Below are 8,573 nucleotides of genomic sequence, written 5' to 3'. Positions count from 1 at the left end.
CCAAGAACTCCAGCAATATGACATTGCCATCACCGCTGAGTGAGACCCAGGAAGCTGGTGTTACAATCCCAGTTGATATTGTAATTGGATGGGAAGATCCCAGAATGAAACCCTGGCTCAGACGATGGTAACTTTAATCTATAAAACATGAAAGAACAGAGTCACAAGATCATTCATTAGTTTTAACAACAAGGACAAAAGCATTTATTAAACATTAAGAGTTTGATTATTATACAATATTCCTTTACTCCCCATAGCTTAACAATTTCACAGGTTTGAGGATTTTATTTTTGTAAATAATTTTTATTGGAATTTTTTAAAAATAAGTATCAACAGAACAATAATAGCAATAACAATAATAAACACCCCCCCGGCACCCGTAACAACGCATATAACAAACCCCCCCCACCTCCCCCCAAGCCCAACAGACAACAAAATAAATTAACAATAAGCAAATTAACTGAAACACTATCCCCCTAAACCCCCCCCCCCCCCCTTTCCCCCCCCTCCCCCCTGGGTTGCTGCTGCTACTGACCTAGTTCCTTATCGTTGAGCCAGAAAGTCGAGGAAAGGCTGCCACCTCCTAAAGAACCCTTGTACCGACCCCTTCAGGGCGAACTTGACCCTCTCCAACTTAATGAATCCCGCCATGTCATTGATCCAGGTCTCCACACTCGGAGGTCTCGCATCTTTCCACTGCCGCAAGATCCTCCGCCGGGCTACCAGGAACGCAAAGGCCAAAACATCGGCCTCTTTCGCCTCCTGCACTCCCGGCCCCACCCCAACCCCAAATATTGCGAGTCCCCAGCCTGGCTTGACCCTAGATCCTACCACCCTCGACACCGTCCTCGCCACCCCCTTCCAGAACTCCTCCAGTGCCGGGCATGCCCAGAACATATGGGCATGGTTCGCTGGACTCCCCGAACACCTGACACACCTGTCTTCGCCCCCAAAGAACCTACTCATCCTAGACCCGGACATGTGGGCCCGGTGCAGCACCTTAAACTGGATGAGGCTAAGCCTCGCACATGAAGAGGAGGAGTTCACCCTCTCCAGGGCGTCCGCCCATGTCCCCTCTTCAATCTGCTCCCCCAGCTCCACCTCCCACTTAGCCTTCAGCTCCTCTACCGAAGCCTCCTCCACCTCCTGCATCACCTGGTAGATGTCAGACACCTTCCCATTCCCGACCCACACCCCCGAAAGAACCCTATCCCTTACTCACCGTGGGGGCAGCGAAGGGAATCCCTCCACCTGCCGCCTAGCAAACGCCTTGACCTGAAGGTACCTGAACATATTCCCGGGGGGGGGGGGGAGCTCAAACTTCTCCTCCAATTCACCAAGGCTCGCAAACCTCCCGTCAATGAACAGGTCTCCCAACTTCCTAATGCCTGCCCTGTGCCACCCCAGGAATCCGCCATCCATGTTCCCTGGGACAAACCGGTGGTTCCCCCACAGCGGGGCCTCCACCGAGCCCCCCACTTCCCCCCTGTGTCGCCTCCACTGCCCCCAAATTTTGAGGGTAGCCGCCACCACTGGGCTCGTAGTGTACCTCGTTGGAGGGAGCGCCAGCGGCGACGTTACCAATGCCTTCAGGCTCGTGCCTCCACAGGACACCATCTCCATCCGTTTCCATGCTGCCCCCTCCCCATCCGTTACCCACTTACATACGATCGAGACGTTAGCCGCCCAATAGTACCCAGAGAGGTTGGGCAGCTCCAGCCCCCCTCTATCCCTGCCCCGCTCCAAAAAGACCATCCTTACCCTCGGAGTCCCGTGCGCCCAAACAAATCCCAGAATGCTGCTGTTCACCCTCCTAAAAAAGGCCCTCGGAATGAAAATGGGGAGGCACTGAAATAAAAACAAGAACCTCAGGAGCACCGTCATTTTTGCGGACTGTACTCTACCCACCAACGACAACGGCAGCATGTCCCACCGTTTAGATTCCTCCTCCATTTGCTCCACCAACCTAGTAAAATTGAGCTTGTGCAGAGTCCCCCAGCTCCTAGCCACCTGAACCCCCAGGTACCTAAAACTCCTCACTGCCCTCTTTAGCGGGAGCCTACCAATCCCCTCCTCCTGATCTCCCGGGTGTACAACAAACAGCTCACTCTTGCCCAGGTTCAATTTATAGCCCGAGAAACTCCCAAACTCAGCAAGAATCTCCATCACCTCCGGCATTCCCCCCACCGGGTCTGCTATGTACAGCAGCAAGTCGTCCGCATACAGCGACACTCGGTGCTCCTCCCCACCTCGCACCAGACCCCTCCACCTCCCCGACTCCCTGAGAGCCATGGCAAGAGGCTCAATTGCCAACGCAAAAAGCAAGGGGGACAGGGGGCACCCCTGCCTCGTCCCACGGTGGAGCCTGAAGTACTCGGACCTCCTCCCATTTGTCGCTACACTCGCCATCGGGGCCTCGTACAGCAACCTCACCCATTTAATAAACCCCTCCCCAAACCCGAACCTCACCAACACCTCCCACAAGTATCCCCACTCAACCCTGTCAAAGGCCTTCTCCGCATCCAATGCCACCACAATCTCCGCCTCTCCTTCTGCTGCCGGCATCATTATCACATTTAGCAGCCTTCGCACATTAGTGTTCAGCTGCCTCCCCTTCACAAAACCTGTCTGATCTTCATGTACCACCCCCGGCACCCAGTCCTCTATTCTAGTAGCCAAGATCTTCACCAGCAACTTGGCGTCTACATTCAGCAGTGAAATTGGCCTGTATGATCCGCACTGCAAGGGGTCCTTATCACGCTTCAGGATCAGGGAAATCAGCGCCCGTGATATCGTCGGGGGCAAAACACCCCCCTCCCATGACTCGTTGAAGGCCCTAACCAACAGGGGGCCCAGCAGGTCGGCGTGTTTCTTATAAAATTCAACCGGGAACCCATCCGGTCCCGGCGCCTTCCCCGACTGCATGTGGCCAATCCCACTGACCAGCTCCTCCAACTCGATCGGCGCCCCCAGTCCCTCCACCTGCTCATCCTGCACCCTTGGAAATCGCAGCCTGTCCAAAAAGCGCCCCATTCCCCCTCCCACCACCGGCGGCTCCGACCGGTACAGTTCCCTGTAGTTCCCTGTAGTCCCAAAAGACCCCATTGACCTCTGCCCCCGCCGCACCACATTCCCACCCCTATCCTTCACTCCACCAATCTCCCTAGCCGTGTCCCGCTTACGAAGCTGATGCGCCAGCATCCTGCTTGCCTTCTCTCCATACTCATAGACCGCTCCCTGCGCCTTCCTCCACTGTGTCTCCGCCTTTCTGGTGGTCAATAAATCAAACTTGGCCTGCAAGCTACGCCGCTCCCCCAGCAACCCTCCTCTGGGGCCTCCGCGTACCTCCTATACACACTCAACAGCTCCCCCACCAGTCTCTCCCTCTCCCTCCTCTCCCCCCTCTCCCTATAGGCTCGGATGGAGATCACCTCCCCCCTAATCACTGCCTTCAGAGCCTCCCACACCATCCCCACCTGGACCTCCCCAGTATCATTGACCTCGAGGTACCTCTCGATACATCCCCGAACCCTCCTACACACGTCCTCATCAGCCAACAACCCCACGTCCAGATGCCAAAGCGGGCGCTGGTCCCGCACCTCCCCCATCTCCAGATCCACCCAATGCGGAGCATGGTCCGAAATCACAATAGCCGAATACACGGCCTCCTCCACCCTCGGGACCAGTCCCCTACTCAAAACAAAGAAATCAATGCGGGAATAAACCCTGTGCACATAGGAGAAAAAAGAGTACTCCCGAGCCCTCGGCCTCCCGAACCTCCAGGGATCCACCCCTCCCATCTGGTCCATAAACCCCTTCAACACCTTGGCCGCCGCCGGCCTCCTGCCTGTCCTTGAACTAGAACGATCCAGTAGGGGATTCAGCACCGTATTGAAGTCCCCCCCCCCATGATCAAGCCCCCCACCTCCAGGCCAGGAACGCAGCCCAACATATGCCTCATGAAACCAGCATCATCCCAATTTGGGGCGTACACATTTACCAACACCACCCTCTCCCCCTGCAGCTTACCGCTCACCATCACATATCTGCTGCCACTACCAGCCACAACCTCAGACGCCTCAAATGCCACCCTCTTCCCCACCAGGATCGCCACCCCCCGGTTCTTCGAGTCAAGCCCTGAATGGAAAACCTGCCCCACCCACCCCTTCCTCAGACGGACCTGGTCCACCACCTTTAGGTGAGTCTCCTGGAGCATGGCCACGTCCGCCTTCAGCCCCTTCAGATGTGAAAACACCCGGGCCCGCTTAACCGGCCCATTCAACCCCCTCACGTTCCACGTGATCAGCCGGATCAGGGGGCACCCCGCCCCCCTCCCCCGTCGACTAGCCATAGCCCATTGACTGCTCGCCCCTGGCCAGCACCCATTCAGCCCATTTCCCACGCCGATAGAACCTCACCCCGACCCCCCCGACTCGCACCAACTCCTCCCCGGCCAATCCAGCAGCAACCCGGTATCCCCCCCCCCCCCCCCCCCCCCCCCCCCCCCCCCCCCCCCCCCCCCCCCCCCCCCCCCCCCCCCCCCCCCCAGGCTAGGACCTCTCCTAGCCGCGACGCTCCCTCCACTGTACTCCCGTGAGCCAGGTGACTTCTGCTGACCCCGGCAGCTCCTGCCCTAACTCCGACCCCTCACGATATGAGGTCCCCCCTCCTCCCCTGCATCAGCTCCTTGGCACCGCTTCGCCGTGGGAAAATGGGTCTGATAACCACGCCCCTCGCCACCAGCTCCACCCCCCTCGTCCCGCAGCACGGCAAACCAGAGAAAAGCCCGCGCTTTCACACTGCCCCACCCCACGAACGCAGCTCCCAAACAGCAGTCCCAACCCATCCACCAACTCCGTACAAACAAAGACACAGATCAACCACAAACCCCAGTACCCCCCTTAAAACACCAAACCATAACCCACATCGTCCGAAAGCGAGAGCAAAAGCAGAAACAAACAAAATAACCAGCAACAGCATAAACAGTGATACAGAAATAGAAATACTCCCACAGCCCCGAATCTCTAGTTCGAGTCCAACTTTTCAGCCTGCACAAAGGCCCACGCTTCCTCTGGGGACTCAAAGTAGTAATGCCGGTCCTTGTAGGTGACCCACAGGCGCGCAGGCGGCAACATGCCGAACTTCACCTGCTTTCCGTGGAGCACCGCCTTCGTCCGGTTAAACCCGGCTCTCCGCTTGGCCACCTCCGCACTCCAGTCCTGGTAGATACGCACTACCGAATTCTCCCACTTGCTACTCCTCACCTTCTTGGCCCATCGCAGATCACACTCCCGGTCACTGAACCGATGGGACCGCACCAGCACCGCCCGCGGGGGTTCATTCGCCTTAGGCCGCCTGGCCAGTACTCTGTGGGCCCCTCCAGCTCCAGTGGCAGATGGAAGGATCCTGCCCCCACCAGCTACTTCAGCATCACGGCCACATAGGCTGGCAGGTCCGACCCCTCCAGCCCCTCCTCGAGATCCCAGGATCCGCAGGTTCTTCCTCCGTGACCGAAGCTCCATCTCCTCGAACCGATCTTGCCACTTTTTATGAAGCGCCTCGTGTATCTCCACCTTCCCCACGAGGGCCGAAACCTCCTCCTCGCGCTCAGAGGCCTGCTGCTGCAACTCAAGTATCACTGCACCCTGGGTTGTCTGGGTCTCCAGCTGCTTACTAGTGGTTACCTTCAGGGATTCCAACAACTCCCCTTTCAGCTCCGTAAAATAGCGCAGAAGGGCCGCCTGCTGCTCCTCAGCCCACTGCCTCCACTCCTCAGGGGCTCCACCGGCCGCCATTCTCCCGCTTTTCCAGGGGAGCTGCTGCCGTTTTTCTCCTCGCCCCACTCCAAGTCCGCACCATAAATCCTGGGGGGTTTTGCTCCAGACCCCTTTATCCACCGGGAGTCGTCAAATCAGCGCCGTTTGGGGCCCTTAAAAGAGCCCACAAGTCCTATTAAAGCGGTGTGGTGATCCTCGCCTGAGTGTGAACAGAAGGGACTGGTGGGACATGGAAGTACCACCAGGGGGCAGCGCGAGGACACATAAAAGGAACGCCGAAGGTCCGCCTGGGCACTTGAACCGGAGGGTTGAAGAGGCAAGGTGTGGAAGTTAACTCTGGGCTGCTAGTCTGTTTTGGGCCTAGTTGCAGAACATTGAAGAGCAGCATTTTCTCAAGTGCAATTCTGTAATTTATTGTGGGGCACAATAAATCATTCTTTAACCTAAAGACGACTTCGAGCATTCTTTCAAGAAGCATAACATGGTACAGGAGTGGCTTCTCTGAACAGAAGGAACCAGCGCTACCCGCAAGACAAAGAAAATAAAACCAAAAAGCAGCAACAGCAACAGGCAGGCCACCAGACTTTGCAGCCTCTCAACTCCAGACGACTTTCTGAAACAATGGAACACACGCTGCTTCCAGGGCCAATGAGAGCTACAGGTAATTTAAATTACAATTGGAAAATGTTTAAACAACAATTTGAGATGTACTTGTTAGCTCAGGACTTACATACAGCCACCGATGAGAAAAAAATTGCACTTTTAATCAGATCGGATGGCCAGCAAGTGGTAGACACATATAACTCTTTCACATATGCTGATGCTGCAGACAAAACTAAGTTTCACTTGATAATCGCAAAATTTGATGAACACTGTAAGTCTCAATCCAATGAGATCATTGAAAGATTCACCCTCCGTCACAGACTCCAAAAAAACGGGGAGACTATCTCCCACTTTGTGACAGATCTACGCTTGCTGGCACAAGGCTGCAACTTTGGTGATTTAACTAACTCAATCCTCAGAGATCAGCTAATCTATGGTCTTACTGACGGAAATCTAAGAGAATCACTAATACTACTAAACGATTTAACTCTAAAAACTACCATAGATAAATGCTTGCTACAGGAGCAGAAAAAGCAGCAGGTACAGGAGCTATTTGAAAAACATTCCTTACAAAACACTCACCACGATGCAGATATAAAGATGGTGGCTTCCCCTCACAGGTCGTCTCTTCCGTTCTCCAGGCCGTCTCTTCCGTTCTCCGGCCCGTCTGCGCATGCGCATCCTCCTGAAAGACGCGATCCCGGAAGTGATCGGTCCGCGCATGCGCACTACTCACAATACCGGCCCTGGACTGAAAACCGCAATGCGCATGCGCGAACGCAACATACGCATGACGTCATGACGTGTCATTATTGCGGCTCCTCCCACTTAAAAGGGCAATGTCCTGCTCAAGGAAAAAGGTGCAGAAAGTGTTCAAAAATGAATCACTTCGCCTCCCAATGTCAATCCACAGCCAAATATCACTCATCCACGCAACGGCACGGCAACCTGAAGGTCCGCACAGTTGATGTCATGAACACTCAGGCACCCGACGACAATTTTTCCGACCATGAAGAATTCAACTCCTGGGAACACACGTACACCATTGGAATTATTAATGCCACAGCGGGACCACAGGAGCTGATGACACAACCTCGACACGTGCATGCCATCAACTCTGCAAGTGAATGGACTGCTACGGTGCGCGTACAGGACTTCCCCATCATGTTCAAACTGGACACGGGAGCCTCAGCAAACTTGCTAACGAGCAAAGATCTCACGGCTAATTCAACGGATTTTCATGCACACGGCTGCATCATCACGCATTACCGAGGACATACAGCTGCTCCTCACCAACTACCCCGACGTCTTCTCGGGCATGGGTACACTGCCCTACACGTACAGAATCTTGCTCAAAGAGAATGCCATACCGGTCGTTCATGCCCCACGCAGGGTGCCAGCTCCATTGCGGGACAAGCTACGATCCGAACTTCAACGTCTCCAAACTCAAGGCGTCATCTCACGAGTCACACAGCCGACTGACTGGGTCAGCTCGCTGGTGTGCGTCAAGCAGCCATCTGGTGAGCTTCGGATCTGTCTAGATCCCAAAGACCTGAATAAGAACATTCGCAGGGAACACTACCCTATCCCCAAGCACGAGGAAATCACGAGCGAAATGGCACAAGCTCGAATCTTCACCAAACTGGATGCATCACAGGGGTTCTGGCAAATGCAGCTCGATGAGTCCAGCCGCCTGCTGTGCACCTTCAACACGCCGTTTGGAAGGTACTGCTATAATCGGATGCCCTTCGGCATTATATCTGCATCCGAAATATTTCACAGAATCATGGAGCAGATGGTAGAAGGCATCGAAGGCGTACGTGTCTATGTGGATGACATCATCATATGGTCAACGACAGAGGAAGACCATATTGCGAGGGTGAAGCAAGTCTTCCAGAGGATCTACCACTATGGACTGAAGCTCAACCAAGCCAAGTGCACTTTTGCACAGTCCTCTCTGACCTTCCTGGGCGACACTATATCAGAGCACGGGGTGAAGCCGGACGCTGAGAAGATCGCTGCAATTCAGAGCATGCAGCGACCACAGGACAAGAAAGCAGTTCTAAGGTTCCTGGGATTCGTCAACTTCCTCGGTAAATTCATACCCAACCTAGCAGCACGGACGACGGCGTTGAGGAACGTGACAAGGAAGGACACGGAGTTTGCCTGGACCCAAGCTCACCAAGATGAATG

The sequence above is a fragment of the Scyliorhinus canicula genome, chromosome 8 (genome assembly GCF_902713615.1).
Source record: "Scyliorhinus canicula chromosome 8, sScyCan1.1, whole genome shotgun sequence".
NCBI classification, from domain to species: domain Eukaryota; kingdom Metazoa; phylum Chordata; class Chondrichthyes; order Carcharhiniformes; family Scyliorhinidae; genus Scyliorhinus; species Scyliorhinus canicula.
The sequence above is the reverse complement of the archived record's forward strand: the minus strand, read 5'-3'. Positions refer to the sequence as shown.